General features: G+C 42.2%; 1 long non-coding RNA gene across 1 annotated transcript in view; it reads right to left on the minus strand.

The window, feature by feature from the left end:
• Positions 1 to 3,835: 3,835 nt before the first annotated feature.
• LOC105035383 (uncharacterized) overlaps positions 3,836 to 21,189 on the minus strand; it is a 28,063-nt gene continuing 10,709 nt past the window's right edge. Inside the window, exons 2-3 of the long non-coding RNA XR_012134659.1 lie at positions 5,024 to 8,861; positions 3,836 to 4,211 (exon numbers count right to left, since the gene is read on the minus strand). This is a non-coding gene — a long non-coding RNA (uncharacterized lncRNA). The remainder of the gene's footprint in view (positions 4,212 to 5,023; positions 8,862 to 21,189) is intronic.

Consider the following 21,189-nt stretch of genomic DNA (forward strand, 5'->3'; position numbering starts at 1 on the left):
ACTGGTGACATAAATCCTCAAGACAGTCAATTGCCAACGTATATGCCCCCATTGGCGGGGTCCTCAACACAGTCAAGTTGTCAATTTCATATTGTCTTCTGATTTATATATTATTTTCAAGAATAATAAAATTAATTGATATTCGAGTCAAATCAATTATAACATTCTTTGAGATCATATATCATCATAATAATTGCTCAACAAATAACTTCAATCATAAATAATTTTTCTACAATTAACTTTCATCATAAATAATTTTCAGCAATTATTTCAATAAATAATTTCAATCGCAAGCATGCATAAATTTATTTAATTCATAATATACCAGATAAATTCAGTAAAAGTAAACACTACTTACCTCTTTCATCTTAGATCTTTAGACTTCGTTAGAAGAATCAGCTAATCCTATTTAAAATATCAAATCATTATCAAATTCTATTCCATAAATATAACAAGATTAAATCATAAGAAAAGAGGACTGTTGTCCGGATGTGTCGAACCATCCAGATACCAGGACAATTCAGGATCTCTGATCTGAGGGTCAGATTCAAGTGACTTGATCAAGAAATCGTGAGGCACAGATCGAATTAAAGTCAAGATCAATCAATAGGGTTCTTTAATAAATTTGAAAGATCTTTGATACGATCAGATGAGGTTGACATACATCACGGATATCAAAGCAACTTCAGATCTTGTTAGAGTCAATATAAGCTTCTAAAAGATGAAGGCATGACTCGATACAGGATTCATAGACTTTTTTTTTTTAGAGAGAGAAAGTTGGTCATGAGAGAGAAAGTAGAGAGAGAAAGTGGAGAGAGAATCTTCGTATCCTTTAAAAGTGGCAATCATGATTGAGATCATCAGAGGTCATATCAAGGTGACTTAATATAGATTAACCATGATTGATATTATCAATTTCGAAGAAGGATCGGATCAGGATCTAATCTACTGCACGAATTTCGGAGCAGTCTCAAATCATCATATTTTCATCTTAAATTTATCCTAGGGTCTGTGATGCAATCAGAGAGAGAATGACCCTAGAGAGACGAAATCCATAATGAGAGAGAAAGATCTAGAGAGAGAAAATAAGAAGAAAATCTAGAGAGAGAAAATATAGAGAGAAGGTAGAGAGAGAAAGTCTAATTCTAGAGAGAGAAAGACTTAAGAGAGAGATGAGAAAAAATTTTTCTCACATGTATTTTTTTTATTATTATATTTTTCTTTTCTTTTTTTTTTCTTTTTCTTTTTCTTTTTCTTTTTCTTTTTTTTAGAGAGAGACAATAGAGAGAGAGAAATAGGGAGAAAGAGGGAAAAGAGGGAATTTTTCTCTTTTCTTCTTATTATTTTTTTTTCTATTTTATTATTTTATTATTTTGCATTTTCTTTTCTTTTCTTTTTTTTCTTTTTCCTTTTTCTTTTCTTTTTCTTTTTCCTTTTTTTCTTTTCTTTTTCTTTTTCCTTCTCTTCTTTTCTTCCTTCTTTCCTCTTCTTTGGCCGAACGGGAGGGGAACAGAGGGGCATCACTCGTGGTCCGGCGGGCTGCAGCGGCACGGTCGATGGTCCGGCAGCGATGGCCGACAGCAGGGAGCAACAGAACGCCGGCGGTGAGGCTCGGCCGGCGGGAGATTTAGAAAAAAAATGAAAAACAGGGGACCGCCTCCTTTCCACGGATTTCTCCGGTCATTGGCCTATCACCGGCGGCCATGACTTTCGGAAAAGACAGATAGAGGGATGGGGGTCCAAACCTAAGGGTGAGATGCCGCAAACGACAGCGTCGATGGTCGGAAAAGGGTGAAAGATGACTCGACCGAACAGGGGAAAAACAGGGCATCATTTTCTTCTCGATTTCCGGCAAAATCGACGACCGACAATGATGTTTGGGGCCAGAGGGGAAACGGAAGAAGGAGAGAAAGAAAGGTTGGAGCCTTACCTGAGCTCCGGCGGCGTCTTCGGCCTCTGTTTTCCGGCGAGCACAAGAATAGGAGGCCGCGGCTTCAATCGGGAAAATCAGAGAAAAATCTCCGGCAATCATCGGTGGCTGCAGGGTCTACCCATAGAGGAGAGGGGAAGGGTTCTTATAGAGCTCATCCTAGGGTCTTTTAATGGCCCTAGGACTCCGATTCTTGATCGGAGAAGAGGAAGACTCCGATCGGGAGTCTTCCTGCTCTGTTTTTCTTTTTTTTCTTTTTAATGGGCTTAGTGGGCTTTGTGAGCTGGTTTTAGGCCCAATTGGGTCGGATTATCACAATTGTATTTGGTACGTTCTTTGGATGGCAATTTGGATTGCCATGACAATCCAGATTACCTCCCATAAGATAACCTGGATTACCCAAGAGAAGGATAGCTATCCAGATTACTAAATATTTGATAATTTGATAATAAAATATTTAGATGAAATTACCTTCATCAAAAAAATAATCCCTCTTCCCCTCCGTTGCTCCACGTCGAACACGCATCCCCACCCCCCCACCGCTCCTTTGCACCTCCCCTCCCCTATCCCCATATGGCGCCACTCGCCGTTCGCTTGCACCTCCCCCCAGCCCCCCCTCCCGCGATCGCGCCGCCCGTCATTGCACCACGCTCCCTGTCCCCTTGCTTTCATGGGTGGCGGATGAGACTCCGACGAGTGTGGAGTTGAAGGCGATCAAATTTGAGGTGGTGGGGGACCGATGGGGTGGGTGAGGACGGCGATGCGAATGGTTAAGGACGGCGATGCAAGTGGTTGAGGGCGACGATGGAGGCAGCCGTAGGAGGCATGGGGTGCGAGTTCGTCAGAAGGCCAGGAGATAATGCGGGAGGGTGGGATGAGGCACGGACGGCCGAAGGGTGGTGCCAGAGGTGCGACAGACATTGTGCCACTGTGGGTAAGGTGCGCAGAACAGTCGGGGGCCGTCGAGGGTGAGGGGAGGGGAGGTCGTGGTGTGGCATGCGAAGGAAGGAGAAAGAAGGAAAAAAAATAAAATAATAAAAATAATAATAAGTATTAAAAATAAAATATTTTTTTTAAATTTTTTTTCATAATAATAATAATAGCCACCGAATTATCTATTTTGATAATAAATAATTTTTATCATTAAAAAATTAAATAAATAATTTAATTATTTTTAAATTTTAATATATCAAAAAAATTAAATTTTTTAATATATGTTACGTAGATTGATATGGCTAAGAATTTAGATTACTGGTTCTACTAAATATATATTTAAATACTAAATTAATAATTTGATTTAAAAGTATTTTAAGAATTTGATGTTATATTATCAATAATCTGATTGTCATACCAAACATATCAATCAAAATTTTTATTACTATAATATTATCTGTATGTACCAAACACAGTAACCAATATTACTGACAATTTAATAGTGACAATCTGTCCTGCATGTAATCTAGATTATCTTTTAAGATTACTTGACGATGTACCAAATGCAACCTTAAGAGCGGTGGAATTCTCCTACGCCCTCTCCCGGTGTTAACTCTAGGTTAAAGAAGATAAATAATTTATAAAAAGCTACGTTTCTTGCATATATAAAAAAAAAAAAAGTCTTCCGGACATGATTATCGACAAATACAGCACAAATGGAAGAACATATGGGAACGGACAACAGTAAGATTGGTCACAAAGTCACAGTTAATCCAATCAATCACTGGAAGGCATAGCTATGAAAGTACCATTAATATAGTACTATGAAATCTTTACCAATATATTTATATATATAATACTTTGAAATGCTACCGGTCAGTCTTGGTCGTGCAGCCTAGGGCTAACGGTAGCGTGCAGCACAAGCCAAGGGCTTGAGATCATTGTCCATAGCTCATGAATGCCCATAATATATAGTTCTAAAATTTTCACATACCACCCAGGACAAAAGCAACTAAGGAATTTCGGACATAAAAATATGCCATCTTATGAAAGTATACAGATTTCCAATGCATGCCTGCCTTCTACCAAAAAAATCCAAGTTGAAAAACAATACAACTTTCTGTTAGATGTTTCCAAATGTCCATGTTCAACCATGACTTTAACTGGATACCGATTAATATTCAAAATGAAAGAGAAGGAATATCCCATAACTTTAACCGGCAACTTAGAATGTGTCTCTGATCAATGCATGACAGCCTTTTCCCTCAAGCATCTGTAATCAATTCAACCAGAACCCTGAAACTGTCCAATTAGCCAGTCTCTGAATCCAAGTTGAGAATTCATTAGCCTGAAAGAGGCAAAAAACAACCTTCAAGACTATGGAAACCATATTGGAATTTGAAATAAGAACATATTTTTATGGCTACAATATGCATAGAAAATTTAGAAGTTAAAAATCTTCATAGAATGAAAAGGGCTTCAAGCTTATTTAGAATTAGGTTTGAGACTTAGTTTTGTAAAAGTAGAAAAGTTAGTCCCATATTCATTTTAAGCAAGCTTATTATATTCTTGAGGTTTATTTCAGAACAAAAGCAAGATCACATCTTGTAAACAGCATTTTGGAGTCACATAGAACTAAATTAGCAGGCCCATATGAAGGCAGTTTATGATAGGGAGATCTTGATTCGTCACCTGATCAGGATTATAACATGCACACCATGAAATATAACAGATGCATAATTCTACTTGCACATCAGCAAATGAACCAAGGCTGTGCAGGTTCAACAAAAAGTTCACTCTATGTACAATACTATTGCATCTAAAGAAAGCCTATAAAAATGCCCTTTTTCTCAGATCATTGTTATCAGCACAGTCAAAAAATTTCATCAACAATCTGATGCATAGCCGTAAAATCAGATTACCAATTCCTTGGCCCCTGCTACTATATGATACCAAAGTTTTGTTAAAAGAATAAAAAATGAACCAATAATTGGCAAGATTTTCATAATCAAACTGGATTACAATTTGATAAGAGATTGGCATAGAACCATGCAGACAACTTCAGCAATGAAAAGGTACTGCATACAGAGAAACAAATAAGATAATGGATATTGACAATAAAAAACTTTAGAAAAAAACTAATTAATCTACCATACTGACCTTTTCATCAATCCACATTAGTGAACTTAGTTGATTGTTCAAAAATTCAAACAGCAACATCAATAGGAGTCGTAGCATCAACCACATCAAGGTCGCCCACCTAAACAAATTATGCAGAGTGAACACAAGTACCAGAGATGTACCTGATTAGAATATACTTTTTGAATAATTGATTTTATTTGTTCAGCTATCCATTGCATTTCCCTCTCAATAAAATTCAGCTCTTTCATTCCTAATGTTTCAGGAGAGATAATAAATAAAGACATGCTAACATAAGTGCTGTATGAAATCTAATATAAACATTAAGGGCCTAGAGTAATTATCAAGATGCACCACCCCCTCAAGGTTGCATTTGGTTCAGAATGAGAAAAGTAGAATAGCCATAGTTATACTCACTGGCATAGTTATGCCACAACTTACTCTTTTTATTATCTCTATCTTTTTTTGTTTTTTCAGGCTATGATATTTGGAATAACTTTTGGGTAAGGGTGTTTTGCTGCGCGCGCGCGCGCGCACAGAGAGAGAGAGAGAGAGAGGTGGGGGTGGGGGTTGGGGAGGGAGGGGCGGAGGGCATACATGATAGATTTATGTCAGAAAAAGTTATCCTGGCATAAGCAAGTTTGACCAGAATAATTATTTCATGCTCATACCTATTTCCTAAATGCTGATTGGCCAGCGTGAGGCTTATTTCAAGCCTCATGCTTGCTCTGTTCTGGACCCATATGCTGCCTAAAGATCTAAAAAAGGTTCTCAAGAAGCACCCAGAAAGTGCAACCAAGTACTGGCATAAACATAAAAATCCAAATAGATCTACAATCAAATATTTTTCATAAACTAATTCTGACAAAACAGTCAATGATTGCAAGAAAATATCCAATTCGTGTGCCCCATAAGTACAAATGGGAAGGATCTAATAAAGATGGCCAGCTGATTGCATGGACATGGATCCGACCATATTACCAATCCATATTAGAAAGATATCCTTATTACTTGGCTAGGCAAAGTAGGAAACAATCCTAGTTTCTGCAAGGTCAGGGATGCATAGTAAGACTGGACATGATGCCGTTAAACCTGAATGAGCACAATTTGGCACAATAGTGATTAATTTAAAATAACTGGTTTGGTAATATATAGCTTGAACCCAACCCAAGGGACATTGTCCAACTGCCCACCAAGCGCATGGGTCCAGTCTAGTCATCTAGGTCACAATTATAACCATGAATTTAATTCAGGTCAAGTCCATGTGACTTTGAAATCTACTAGCCCATCTGCACCCTAGTTTTAGCGCCTTCTCTAGGCTTCCTTCTAGTACAGCCGCAATAGAATTTTGGAGAGTGCGTCCCCTGCAGTGAAACTGATTGTAGCAGGATCTTTGGCCTCTCAAATCACAAAAACAGATGCCACATCATAATGATTTAAAAAGAGAATGTGCATGTGCCTATCATATATACGTATCCAATAACTTACATAAAACCTTGTTAATCATCAGAAAGTCATAGTTTATTCTATTAAGGAATTTGCCAGGGAAAATATTGTTGTGAAACTAAGGAGTGAGAAGCAAAAGATTCAGTATCAACATAATTGGCTCCTGTCACTGACTTTGAAGCAAATACCTCCAGAAAACTTTTGTGGTTTCCAAGGTACTCATAAAAAGGGCAAATATGTTGCAAAAGTAACACAAATTTCACATTGTTAAATATTAATTATCACATCGTGTATAGCCACAATATTCTATGTCATTAAATAGATATGAACAAATGGCTTGTAGTTTAAATAGATGAGAAAGAAGAGGCGGAATTCCAAAGACATATAAATTACAGATATCGAGATGGACGATGAGAAGAAAAAATAGAGAGAGGGTAGAGAGAGACAGAGATAGATAGATGATGTATCTTAAATTGTAACTGCAAGCACACAGTGTGTAATGTAGCACTTCAGACGAGTACGGGTCGATCTCACGAGGAATTGGATGTTTGAAGTGTGTTCAAACACTTGCTTAGGCGAGCTTTAAAGAAGAGAAGGAGAATTTGCTTGTAATAACTAATGAAGCAGTGAAAGAAACAATTGCAGTAATATATCAACTAAAGGATTTAGGGCTTTTGAATCTACTAAATCAATGATTTAGATAGCCGTTCTCATGGTTTATCATGGGATATCCTTTAGGTCTTCTTATTAGAGTGCAAAGCATGAATGAGCATGGACTATGAAGAGCCTTAACTGAAGTATGATCCATCAAGTATTTTACTTTACCTTAGATAAGAGACTCTCATTTCTTGTGTTGATCCAAGCATAGGCCATGAAAAAACTTTATCCCAACTATGACCTATCAAGGTTTTACAGCAAGAAAGGGTTGAGGACTTTAATCTCCCTTTACTTCTTCTCTTGCGTTACCCAAGTATGGGCTATAAAGAGGATCTAACCCAACTATAACTCATCGAGCTTTTCCACAAGAGAGAGAAGAAGAGAATTTGTAGAAATTATGAACGTTCTACCTATTACCACTTCTTGCACCGAATCAAGCATGAACCATGAAGGAATTTCAACTCAACTATAATTCATCAAGTCTCTTGGCGAGAGAGAAGGAAAAGAGAAGGACTCTAAACATCAAAAGCACGAAAAGAAAATCAAAAAAAAATCGGCTTCTAACCATAGTCTAGCTTCATTGCAAACCTCAGAGGAATTACTTAGCCAGACATGATACGTTTAGAAGCTATAAAATTCGATTTCAAAACATGAAAAAAACCCTACACTATTTGCTATAATTTAAAGTCGCAGAAAATTAAAAGTATGCAGAAATTAAATAAGAAGGAAAAGAGCAAGGTAAAGTAAACTATCCTATGTGTTGATATTAAACTTGCAGAATTTAACATGCATAAGCGACAATTAAATGAATATTAAAATAAAATTTTATTGCTAAAAATTTAAACTCTATACTACATTCTACTCCTAACTCCTAAGCCATTAACAGGGCTTGGACTTGGATTCAAAATAGAAATTAAAACAAAAGGTCAAAAGGGAGAAAAAAAACCTAAATTAAGATCTCCTCTCACAGCCTTCCTCTGTAGAACTTTCTCTCCTTCTGATTCTCGCACCTCCTCCTGACTGACTCTCCTTCTTGTGTGTTGGAAGGATGGAAGAAAGCGGAAACAAGATGGCTAAAAAACCTAAAGGCGGGATAAAGGCCTCTACTAGAGCTATGGCGTAGAGAGAGATGTCTCTTGTTTGAGGCATTGAGCTTTATTTATAGGTGTAGGCAGGGAGGCAGTTTTCATGTTTTCTCGACGTGGGACTAATGGATGAAATCTCCTAATCCTTCACAAATCTTTTCTTTCCTCTTTAAGCTTTTCCTTTCTTTCCAAATTTCAAAAACCTAGCGCCCCTCTCTTAAAATCCTTTTAAAAACCCTAAAGTTTCCTCTATCGCGTCCTAGGCCAGCACCGCGTCCACTATCCCCGCATTCAATCCGCGACCCAGGTCGCCTTGCATGAACCCACGTGAAAACTGTGCTCGATCGCTCGCTCGTCCGGACCTCACCCACATCCGTACCCAGGCTCGTGTTCACCCACTCTCGCGCTCGCATTCATGAACCACGCAAAATCGTGCGATTTCCCCCTGTGAGCCGCGACATAAACCACGCGGTGTTTCCCTATGCATCGTATGGGGACCGTGCGGCATTTTTCTTCTGGGCCACGTTCCTTGGACCGTGACTGGGCTAGATTTTAGGCTTGATTTCGGGCCGAATTTGGACTGGATTTGGAGCCCTTTGAGTCTCCTTTTGGTCTCCAATTTGAGTCCAATTAACCTGCGAATCGTCTCTTTGCATTGGTAGAAATCTTTCCTGCAAAAAATAAAAAGAAGCATCAATTTCTAAAGAATAAAGATGAATTAATCTATAAATTGATGCTTCTATTGATATGTTTATAATACTTATCAATAGAGAGAGAAAGAGAGAGCAACAGGAGAGGCAAGTTAATATTTGAAAGTAAAACTAGAAGTTTACTAATCTTTTTAGACAAACACTTCTATCTACAAGTCATTATAACCAAATTTACACTAAAAATTCCAAAATTAGTCATTAGCAAATAAGACTCTTATAGAGGCTCAAGTTCCAATATCTTAAAATTTAAGTGCTTCCTAAATGAAGTCTTTATTTTGAGGATTTCATGCAGTACATAACACCTACAGGCTTTTCAAACTTGCTATTATCCAACCAATTCAAAATTTGTTGACCCTTGGGATTGATTTTGATAGATAACAAAACGTTTAAGTATATAATAGAACTAATGATTTGATAAAGTAAATATTTCATGAAAATTCTAAAATATCAAAAGAATGGATCTAAATACCTAAATAAAACTCAAATAAAAAGATTTTGGAAGCCCACATGTTGTGAAAGGCCATAAAAATCAAAGTGAAAAAGGGACACAAAAGTTGAAGTTAAAAAGCCACTCATCCCAAAAAATATTCAGAAAATTTCAACTGACAGGTATTCGAGTTGACTCAAATCCTATTCGAGTGGACTCAACTGGAAGAATAGAAGAAAGTAGACAAATCTGGCATATTGAAGTTTCAGTCAGCACGCACTAGAGTCGACTCGAATCCCATCCAAATCGACTCCACAGGAAAAGGACAGAAAGCAAGTTTTCAGCACCAGCAGACTCGAATGGTATGCGAGTTGACTCCAATACTATCCGAGTTGACTCGAATCCTATCCGACTTGACTCAAAATCTAACAGCTAGTTCTGCAGATTTTTTAGAGCTGTGCAGTTTTAGCTCTAACGGCCATTTCTCGAATTCTAACGGTCATAAATGATTTTTGGCCTTCCAAAAGATGTTAAATTCTCACCAAACTCATTGAAGAAGCAAGAGAATAAAAGAGAATTAAAGTGCAAGCAAGAAACCAAAAGAAAAGGTTAAAAGCATTGAGTTGTGTGCAATCATGAATCATTCCTCAACCACCTGAAACATCAAATCATCAGTATCTGTCTAGCAAGAAGACAATCTCTACATCTAAAAAAGCTTCCTTAAAAGAGACTCCTCAAGCTTCATCATCTTTTATCAACTCATTAAAGGAGCTTTATATTGTTTACTATTTTTTCTTTTAATCTTTTTGTCGTAACTAACTTCAATTGAGGATCGAAGCTAGGAGAAAGGCTTATCCAAGCCTTGAAATTGGATTGTGAGCTAGGGATTGGCTTAGGATTAGGTTTTGGTTGGTGATCTCGCGTAAAACCAATTAAATTTTGGATAGTAAATCCGAAAAAATTATCCGACTGTAATCATAGAGAGATTATAGTAAAACTTCTCAAGAAGAGCTTAGAGAGTGGACGTAGATGCTGGGGTGCACCGAACTACTATAAAATTTGATTGTATTTGTGGTTTGCTTGCTTACTTTATTGCTTTCTATTTGCATCTCATTTAAGCTCACTCTGTTACATTATTTTCTGCTCACTCACTTCACTGCCTTTTGAAAACATCATATAGTTGTTTAATTTTTGAAAAATTCAATTCATCCCCCTCTTAGGTTGTCTAGTTGGGCAACAAGTGATATCAGAGCCTTGATACTCAGCTGTATTTGATCCAACAATCAAGAGTTAAGATCAAATGGCAATCCAAATGAGTGCTTCTCTTATCGAAAGGCAATCGTCCAACCATCCATCTTTATTCAATGGAACAAACACACCTATTGGAAAGCATGCATACATATTTATATTCAAGTACTAGATTATCAGCTTTAAAGAGTTATAATCAATGGCCCACATACTCCTACAATTAGAGTGGATGGATTTGATGTTCCGAAATCTGAAGCGGATTGGGATGAGCATGATATGAAGATGGTTGAGCTAAAATGCTAAGACTATGAATGTTTTATATTATGCATTAGATATTAATAAATTTAATAAGACTTTTACTTATATTTTAGCTAAGAAGATTTGGAATAGATTAGAGATTACTCATGAGGGTACCAATAAAGTGAAGGAATCCAAAATTAATATACTTGTTCATAGATATGAATTATTTAAATGGAGCCAAATAAATCTATTACCAATATGTTCACTAGGTTTACTGATATTATTAATGACTTAAAAAGTTTGAAAAAATCTTGTACTAATAGTGAGCTTGTTCGTAAAATTTTTAGATCTCTTTCAAATGCATGGGAAGCTAAAATCACCGCAATCCAAGAAGTCAAGGATCTCAATACACTTCCATAAGAACTTCTTGGTTCTCTCATAACTCATGAGTTACCATGAAGCAAAACAATGAAAAGAAAAGAAAGAAGAAGAAGAAGACCATCACACTCAAGTCAACCGCAATTGAAGATAAAAAAAATGATGAGTCGAAAGAAGAAGATGAAGAGGATGACTTGGCTTTGATTGCAGAAGATTCCAAAGGTTCATGAAGAAAAAGAAACAATGCTACAAGAAGATGTCCTTCAAAGGTGAACCAAGCAAAGATAGGGAGAAAAAAAGGATAAGGAGCTGTCCATATGCTCTGAATGCAAGAAGTCCGATCACTTCAAGATGGACTGCCTCCTTCTTAAGAAATCGACCAATAACATGAAGAAAAAGACAATGATGGCCATATGGAGAGACAGTGAAGATTCAAGCTCTGACAAGGAAACACAAGAGGTGGCCAACTTATGTTTGATGGCTTATTTAGATGAGGTAAGTTCTAAAAATACTTTAGATTTCACATTTAATAAATTACAAGATGCATTTTCAGAACTTATGATTGAATTTAGAGAGGTTAGTTTGAAAAATAAAGAATTGAAAAAGCAAAATCTTGATTTGTCTCGTGAGAAAGAAAAGTTTCTAACTCTTGAAAATTAGAATATGAAAGATGAATTAAAAAATATTAAACCCTTTGTTGATAAATTTACCTTGAGTTTCGAAAAGTTACAAATGATTTTGAAACGAAGAGCTATTTTTAATAAAGCCGGTTTGGGATTTAAATCTCAATAGAAGCAAAAATTTCCAAAAAATTTCTTTATAAAAGCTTCTTCAAACCCCACTTCAAATGTTACATATTTTTGTTACAGAAATGTTGGACATAAATCCTCCTCATGTGATTTCAGAAAATTAAATGAAAAAATAGTTAAAAAAGTTTGGGTTCCAAAAAGAACCAATGAAACTAATCCGAAAGGATCTAAAATGGCTTGGGTACCTAAAATTTTTACTTGATTCTCTTTTATAGGTGTATCTTACGGTCAAAGAAAGAAAATAGACTTTGATATCTTGATAATGGCTACTCAAAACACATGACGGGTGACAAATCACAATTTGTCACTCTTGAGCAAAGGATGGGGGAGTTGTAACCTTTGGTGATAATGAAAAAAGAGATTATCGGTATTGATAACGTCTGTATCACCCTTTCTATTTTTATTCAAAATATTCTATTAGTTGATGGGTTAAAACATAACTTGCTTAGTATTAGTCAATTTTGTGATAAGGGATTTAAAATTGTTTTGGAATCATCATTATACATTATTTCTAATCTCAATGACAATGATATCATGTTCATTGGATATAGACATGACAATATCTATATAGTTGATCTAGATGATCTTTCTATGAATAATGGTCAATGTCTTGTTGCAATGAAAGCCAAAGTTAGTGAGACTAATTAGTTATAGCATCATAGATTAGGTCATACAAGCATGATTTACTTTCAAAACTCATTAAAAGAGATCTTGTTGAAGATTTACCAAAATTAAATTTTGAGCAGAATCGGATTTGTGATGCTTGTTAATTAGGAAAGCAAACTAGAAATTCTTTCAAACTGAAAGGCGTTATTTCAATTTTTAGACCTTTGAAATTAATTTATATAGATTTATTCGGACCAACTAGGATCACAAGCCTAGGAGGTAAAAGATATGATCATATAATTATTGATGATTTTTCTCGTTTTATATGGGTTATATTCTTAGCACAAAAAGATGAAACATTTCTGTATTCACTAAGTTTTATTGCAAGAATTTGACTATTGTATGCATCCATAGTATCTTGGAATCAAATTTGAAAATCATCATTTTGAAAATTTTTGGAATGAAAAAAGAATTATGTATATCTTTTTTTCACCTAGAATGCCTCAATAAAATGGGATAGTAGCAAAAAAAATCATATTTTAGAAGAAATGACACGCATCATGTTGTGTGAGAGTGACCTTCCAAGATATTTTTGGATGGAAGCTATCAACACAGCATGTTATATTTTAAATCATATTTTGATCTGACCAATTTTGAAGAAAATACCATATGAACTTTGAAAAGATAGAAAATCAAGCATTAGTTATTTTTATGTTTTTGGTTGTTGATGTCTCATTTTGAATAATGGCAAGAATAATTTAAAAAAATTTGATGTCAAATCTGATGAAGGTATCTTTTTGCAATACTCAACATCTAGCAAAACATACAGAGTCCTCAACAAAAGAACTCTTGTTGTTCAAGAGTCTATCCATATAGTATTTGATGAATCCAATGACAAACCTTCGAGAAAGGAAGATATGTTAAATGATGATGCAGAAAATCTGAATAAGAAGATAGAAGATCTCACATTAAAAGATGACTCTCCTCAAAATGATGAAGAAGATTAAAAGAAGGATGAAGAAAAAAAATCAAAGAACCACTCCAAGATAAAGAGATGAACTACCTAAAGAGTGGAGGTATGTTCATGGTCACCCAAAAGACTTAATCATTGATAATCTATCTCAAGGGATAAGAACTCGTTTTTTTTTAAGAAATATGTGTGATCATTTAGCATTTATATCTTAAGCAGAACCAAAATCTATAGAAAAAACTAAAAATAATTTTAATTGGATAAATGCTATGCGAGAAGAACTTAATCAATTTGAAAGGAACAAAGTTTGAACTTTAGTTGATAGATCTATTGATCATCCTGTAATTGGAACTAAATGGATATTTAAAAATAAATTGGATAAAAATTGTATTGTTGTTAGAAATAAGACTAGATTAGTAGCTAAAGATTATAATCAAGAAGAAAATATTGATTTTAATAAAAATTTTGCTCCAATAGCTAGATTAGAAGTAATTAGATTATTATTTGCACTTGCATGTTTCATGGATTTTAAATTCTATCAAATGAATGTTAAAAGTGCATTTTTGAATGATTACATAATTAAAAATGTTTATGTAAAACAACCATCCGGATTTGAAAATCATGCTTTTTCAAATCATTTTATAAATTGCATAAAGTATTATATGGTTTAAAACAAACCCTTCTTGCATGGTATGAGAAACTAAATAAATTTTTGCTAGACAATGATGTTACTAGAGGAATAGTTGATACAACTTTATTTTTCAAAAAAAGAAATGATAATTTGTCAGTAATACAAATTTACGTGGATGATATTATTTTCGATGCTACTAATGAATCTCTTGTCAAGACTTTTCTAAGCTAATGCAAGATGAGTTTGAGATGAGTACGATAAAAGAGCTAAATTTCTTCCTCAGACTCCAAATTAAGCAAATAGAAATTGTTGGGTGTAAAACCCCCCAGCTGAAGTTCGTGTCAGGAGTGACCCCTCGGGGATTCTACCGGCATCCGACTTCAGCAGCAGGAAGACTTCGTCCGGACTCCTACGGGAGCCGGACTCCGTCTCCGGCTCCAACTACAGGAAGGCTTCGTCCGGACTCCTACGGGAGCCGGACTCCGTCCCCGACTTCAGCAGCAGGAAGACTTCGTCCGGACTCCTATGGGAGCCGGACTTCGTCTCCGGCTCCAACTACAGGAAGGCTTCGTCCGGACTCCTATGGGAGCCGGACTCCATCCCCGACTTCAGCAGCAGGAAGACTTCGTCCGGACTCCTACGGGAGCCGGACTTCGCCTCCGACTTCAACTACAGGAAGGCTTCGTCCGGACTCCTACGGGAGCCGGACTCCGTCCCCGACTTCAGCAGCAGGAAGACTTCGTCCGAACTCCTACGGGAGCCGGACTTCGTCTCCGGCTCCAACTACAGGAAGGCTTCGTCCGGACTCCATCCCCGATTTCAGCAGCAGGAAGACTTCGTCCGGACTCCTACGGGAGCCGGACTTCGTCTCCGACTCCAACTACAGGAAGGCTTCGTCCGGACTCCTACGGGAACCGGACCTCGTCCCCAACTCTGGTTGCAGGAAGACTTCGCCCGGACTCCTACGGGAGCCGGACCTCGTCCCCAACTCCGGCTGCAGGAAGACTTCATCTGGACTCCTACGGGAGCCGGACTTCGCCCACGACGCCAATTGCAGGTGGACTCCGCCCGGACTCCTACGGGAGCTGGGCTTCATCCCCGACTTCGACTGCTGGTAAACTTCATCCGGACTCCTACGGGAGCCGGACTTCGCTCCTGACTTTAATTGCAGGTGGACTCCGCCCGGACTCCTACAGGAGCCGGGCTTCATCCCCGACTTCGACTGCTGGTAGACTCTCTCCGGACTCCTATGGGAGTCGGACTTCGCCCCTGACTTTAATTGCAGGTGGACTTCGCCCGGACTCCTACGGGAGCCAGACTTCGTCCCTGACTTTAATTGAAGGAAGACTCCGCCCGAACTCCTACGGGAGCCGGGCTTCGTCCCCGACTTCGACTGCTGGTAAACTGCGTCCGGACTCCTACGGGAGTCAGACTTCGTCCCTGACTTTAATTGCAGGTGGACTTCGCCCAGACTCCTACGGGAGCCGGACTTCGCCCCGGACTTTAATTGCAGGTGGACTTCGCCCAGACTCCTACGGGAGCCGGACCTCGCCTCCGACTTCGACTGAAGGAAAACTTCGTCCGGAATCCTACGGGAGCCAGACTCCGAGCTCCTCTCAAACGGATAGCTAGCCACCTCTCTCCGCCAGACACTCCAGTCGAACTTCGACCGACAGGCCTGGACCCCCTGGCAGGCCGCAGCAATAGCCACGACTCTGCTCCACCTCCTGCAACAGATTCCGTGTGGCTCCATCACTCCCTGACAGGCCACAGTAACGGCCACGACACTGCTCCACTTCCCACGACGAATTCTGCGCGGCTCCATCACTCCCTGACGGATCGCCATAATGACCATGATTCTGCTCCACTCCCTGCGACGGATACCGCGTGATTCCTCCACCCCCTGGCAAGTCGCGACAACGGACGCCGTTCCACTACCCGCAACAGGCTCCATGTGGCATGTCCCGACGGCGGCCACGATCCCACTCCACTACTCTTCGCAACAAACTCCTCCTGACCCTGGGCAGCCCACTGCCAGACGGTTACAGATATCGCTATCAGTCTGTTGCCCCCTTCGCCTATAAAAGGGGGGCCCCAAATACGTTATTCTCTAAGCTCTATTTTCTATCCCAAAACTCTGCTAAAATTTTTGTTCGAGCCCTCCATTCTTGTTGAGGCAGAGAACTGACTTGAGCGTCGGAGGGTCTTGTCGGAGCAACCCCACCTCCGGTTTAGACTTCTTTTGCAGGTCTCGGCGGCGACCGCGACTCCCTCGACTCCAGCTTCCTCGGTGCAGGCGGATTTTTGCACCAACAGGATTGGCGCTAGAGGAAGGGCCTGTGTCTTCGCAGTACCCTTGTTCTTAAAGGAGCGCTCAACGGGACCGCCTCTGGTCATCTTCTCCGACATCCACTCCTCCTTCCCCCACTTGATCTTCGCCCGATGCCTCCCCGCAAAGCATCCACACGGCGATCCACGGCCTCTGCGGCCAGATCTCAGGCTCCGATCTCACCTTCAGTCTCCCAGCCTCTACCCCCTCCTCCGGCAACGGCGGTTGGCACGGAGCAATTCGACCTACTGGTGCAGTAGGTCAGAGGCCTCACTGAAGCTGTGCAGGCCATGCAGCAGCAGCAGCCGCAGGCATCAGTGCGACCGGAAAGAGCATCGCCAGAACTACGAAATCTAGCGGTGGGACGGGCCACTTGGGCCAGCCGCCCAGTCTTTCCCGGAAAGACGAATCCAAGGGTGGAAAGCCCCCAGTCAGACCACGATTCCACCCCCAGAAGATCTCTACCTCCATCCTGCCAGAAGATCCTCGAGACCCGTAGTCGAGAGGATTTCCTGGACCGGAGGCTTCAGGAGATGAACCGGTGGATCGAAGAACTCCACCACGCTCCCCCCGCTTATGGTGAGGACATTTGTACGGACCCTCCCTTTTCTCAAATGATCATGCACGAGCCAATCCCGCCGAACTTCAAGCTCTCCCAGTTTGAAAGCTACGACGGGACTTCGGACCCGGTTGACTATCTGGAGGCCTTTCGGACAATGATGCTGCTTCATGGTGCGTCCGACGCCATTCTTTGCCGAGCCTTCCCATCCACCTTGAAGGGAGCGGCGAGAAACTGGTACTCGGCGCTGAAGCCGGGAACCATCTTTTCCTTCGATCAGATGAGCCACCAATTTGTGGCTCATTTTGTCAGCAGCCGGCGCCCTCGGAAGGGTTCGGAGTCCCTCATCAACATCAAGCAGAGGGAAGGAGAGTCCATTCGGGCCTACGTCAACCGCTTCAATATCGCCGTGCTGGAGGTCTGGAACTTGGACCAGTCGGTAGCGATGGCCGCTCTGAAAGGCGGCCTTCAGAAGAATGACCTTTTGTTCTCCCTGGAGAAGAAGTACCCCAGGAATTTTGCTGATCTATTGGCCCGGGCCGAAGGGTACGCTCGAGCTGAAGAAGTCTTCAAAATGAAGGATGAAGAGGCCGCGAGAGAGCGGCAGGCGGGAGACCCAAATAAGCCCGCAGTCGAAAAAGGGCCGAGAGAAACTCGGCTACGTTCTCGAACTCCTCCCGGACACAAGCGCGTCTAGACTCCTCGAGCACGCAGGCAGGGAAGCCCGGAGCACCGAGCTCGGCGGGGCTCTCCCCCAGGAAGGTTCTGCAACTATGCCCCCCTCAACGCATCGAAAACCCAGGTGCTGATGGAAGTCAGAGAGCAGCTCCCAAGGCCAGAGAGGATGCGCACGCATCCCGAGAAGTGCAACCCCAACAAGTTCTGCCTCTACCATCGTGACCACGGCCACGACACGGAGGAATGCATCCAGCTCCGAGATGAGATCGAGGAGCTCATCCGACGAGGTCGACTCGATAGGTTCATTCGGCGCCGGCCTAAGGGTAGAGAAGATCGGCCACGGGCCCTGCCGCAGCCTGAGCCACCGAGGAGGGAAGAGCAGTCCGGAGATCGGCCACCAATCGGGATCATCAACTCCGTCACCGGAGGACCTCAAGGAGGAGCAGACCTCCCACGACCATGGAGCTCGAAAAACCTACGAATGTATTACCGATAACTTCATTTTAAATAAAAGTTGCATATCTACATGTCTCTTCTCTTGGCACAAGCCTATATCGACAGGACAGTCAAAACAAACCGTGTCGGAAGCAGGAGGAGAACTTCGTCTCGACAAAGTCGAAGGCCCGGTTCTCTTTAGACCAGATGGGGGGAGAGGCCAAGCAACGCCCATATGTGCCCCCACAGCCCTGTTAGGGACAGGAGGAGAACCTCGCCCTAACTTGAGCAAAGTCGAAGGTCCGGTTCTCTTTAGACTGGATGGGGGGAGAGGCCAAGCAACGCCCATATGTGCCCCCACAGCCCTGTTAAGGACAGGAGGAGAACCTCGCCCTAACTTGAGCAAAGTCGAAGGCCCGATTCTCTTTAGACCGGATGGGGGGAGAGACCAAGCAACGCCCATATGTGCCCCCACAGCCCTGTTAGGGACAGGAGGAGAACCTCGTCCTAACTTGAGCAAAGTCGAAGGCCCGATTCTCTTTAGACCGAATGGGGGGAGAGGCCAAGCAACGCCCATATGTGCCCCCACAGCCCTGTTAGGGACAGGAGGAGAACCTCGCCCTAACTTGAGCAAAGTCGAAGGCTCGGTTCTCTTTAGACCGGATGGGGAGAGAGGCCAAGCAACGCCCATATGTGCCCCCACAGCCCTGTTAGGGACAGGAGGAGAACCTCGCCCTAACTTGAGCAAAGTCGAAGGCCCGGTTCTCTTTAGATCGGATGGGGGGAGAGGCCCTGCAACACCCATATGTGCCCCCACAGCCATGTTAGGAATAGGAGGAGAATCTCGTCCTAACATGAGCAAAGTCGAAGGCCCGGTTACACCTAGATCTGATGGGAGGAAAGGCCCAGCAGCGCCCATATGTGCCCCTACAGCTGCGTTAGGGACAGGAGGAGAACCTCGTCCTAACCAGAGCTGAAACCTGTTACGACAGAAATAGGGGAAGAACCTCATCCCGACACCAATTAAGGTCTGGTCATTCAAGACCAGATGGAAAAAAGGGGATCTTCCCAGCGGCCCCTTCGCAAGAAGACTTCGTCCGGACTCCTACGGGAGCCGGACTTCACCCTCGACTTTAACTGCAGGAAGACTCCGTCCGGACTCCTACGGGAGCCAGATCTCATCTCCGACTCCGGCTATGGGGAGACTCCGTCAGGACTCCTACGGGAGCCGGACTTCATCTCCGACTTCAACCGCAAGTAGACTCTGCCCGGACTCCTACGGGAGCCAGACTTCGCCCCCAACTCCAATTGCAAGTAGACTCTGCCCGGACTCCTACGGGAGCCCGACTTCGCCCCCAACTCCAATTGCAAGTAGACTCTGCCCGGACTCCTACGGGAGCCGGACTTCGCCCCCAACTCCAATTGCAGGTAGACTCTACCCGGACTCCTACGGGAGCCGGACCTCGTCCCCAACTTCGGCTGCAGGAAGACTCTGCCCGGACTCCTGCGGGAGCCGGACCTCGTCCCCAACTCCGGCAGCAGGAAGACTCCGCCCGAACTCCTACGGGAGCCGGACCTCGTCCCCAACTCTGGTTGCAGGAAGACTCTGTCCGGGCTCCTACGGGAGCCGGACTCCCGCAACCCCACCAAGAGCAGAGGGAAAAATCCCACTCGAAAAAGAAAAAGGAGAAAGGGGAGAGGAGTTAAAAAGGAAAGCGATGGACTACGTCAGCGACAAATGGAAAACAAATAGCATCAAAGATGCAGAGAACCTCGTCTCAGCAGGGATTGGTGTTCTTATCAAGAACCCCAGCTTTCTCTCAACGCAAGTCCGAGATAAGACGACTTCCTCAGGGTGACGAGAAGCTCAGACCTCCGAGCTCGAGCCCTGATGGGGGGCGCCAAACCCGAGCGGCCCCAGGCAAATCTGCGGCCATGGATGAGAGGACGGGTCGATGCGATGGCAATCGGGTACCTCCGAATGATGCAAAGGCCGAAAGAAGCTCGGCAAGTGACAATTCAACACATGAGTAAAAGAGGTAGCAGAAAATTTTTTTCTCATATTATTTATTAAATATGCATTATAGAGCCATTAAGGCTGAAGAAGAAGGATAACTGGAAAGGCGAGCCGACGTGGCAACAACCAGTAACCTCCAGACGACGTCAAAAAAAAAAAAAAAAGAAAAAGAAAGAGAAGGGAATACAACAATAACAATGGTAAAGGAAAGAAGTTCGGCAGACAGCAATTCGATGCAAAGTGCGGACGAAGTAACAAAATCTCCTTCTCATTTTTCGATTAACAAGATGTACGTTACAAGACCCAGAGGGCCAGAAAAAGAAGACATTACTACAAGACTCGAAAGGAATACGCCGGAGACCACTTCAAGCTGTCGACTTCTCTTCCCGGTTCCGTCCTTCTCAGCAGTATTTTCCAGTGCGTGTGATAAACCTCTCGACTCTCGCCCCCCGCCTCGTTCTGCTCCATCGTCGAAACCCCAACCCTAGGGGGAAAAGGATGGGATAGAATTCAGGGGACAGCGAAAGTAACGGCAGCGGCGACGACGACCTGCATCAAGAAGAACCGGAGGTATCCCGGAGGCTGCGATGGCGCCGGAGGCATGCACCACCACCGTGTGCTCCACGACAGCCACCGTCCTAGGTACTCCGGCAAGGTCGGCATGCGCTACTTCCACCGTCCCCGCAATAAGTTCTACTGCCCCACCGTCGGCGCCGACCGCTTCTGGTCCCTCGGCCCCGACGACGTCAAGAATCCCGCCACAGCTTGTGACGACAACTCTGCCCCTTGACCGATGTCGCCCCGTTCAGCTACTCCGAAATTCTCGAGCGGAACACCCTCATCGGTTGTCCCCGTTATTAAACCCCTGTTGTTGAAGGAATTCTCCCTCGAGCCCCCTTTAAGGCGACGGGAACCCTCAGTGACAGTTTGACAGCCGGAGAACTCGCAGGCCGCTGTTTTCC

This window comes from Elaeis guineensis, chromosome 10 (genome assembly GCF_000442705.2).
Source record: "Elaeis guineensis isolate ETL-2024a chromosome 10, EG11, whole genome shotgun sequence".
NCBI classification, from domain to species: domain Eukaryota; kingdom Viridiplantae; phylum Streptophyta; class Magnoliopsida; order Arecales; family Arecaceae; genus Elaeis; species Elaeis guineensis.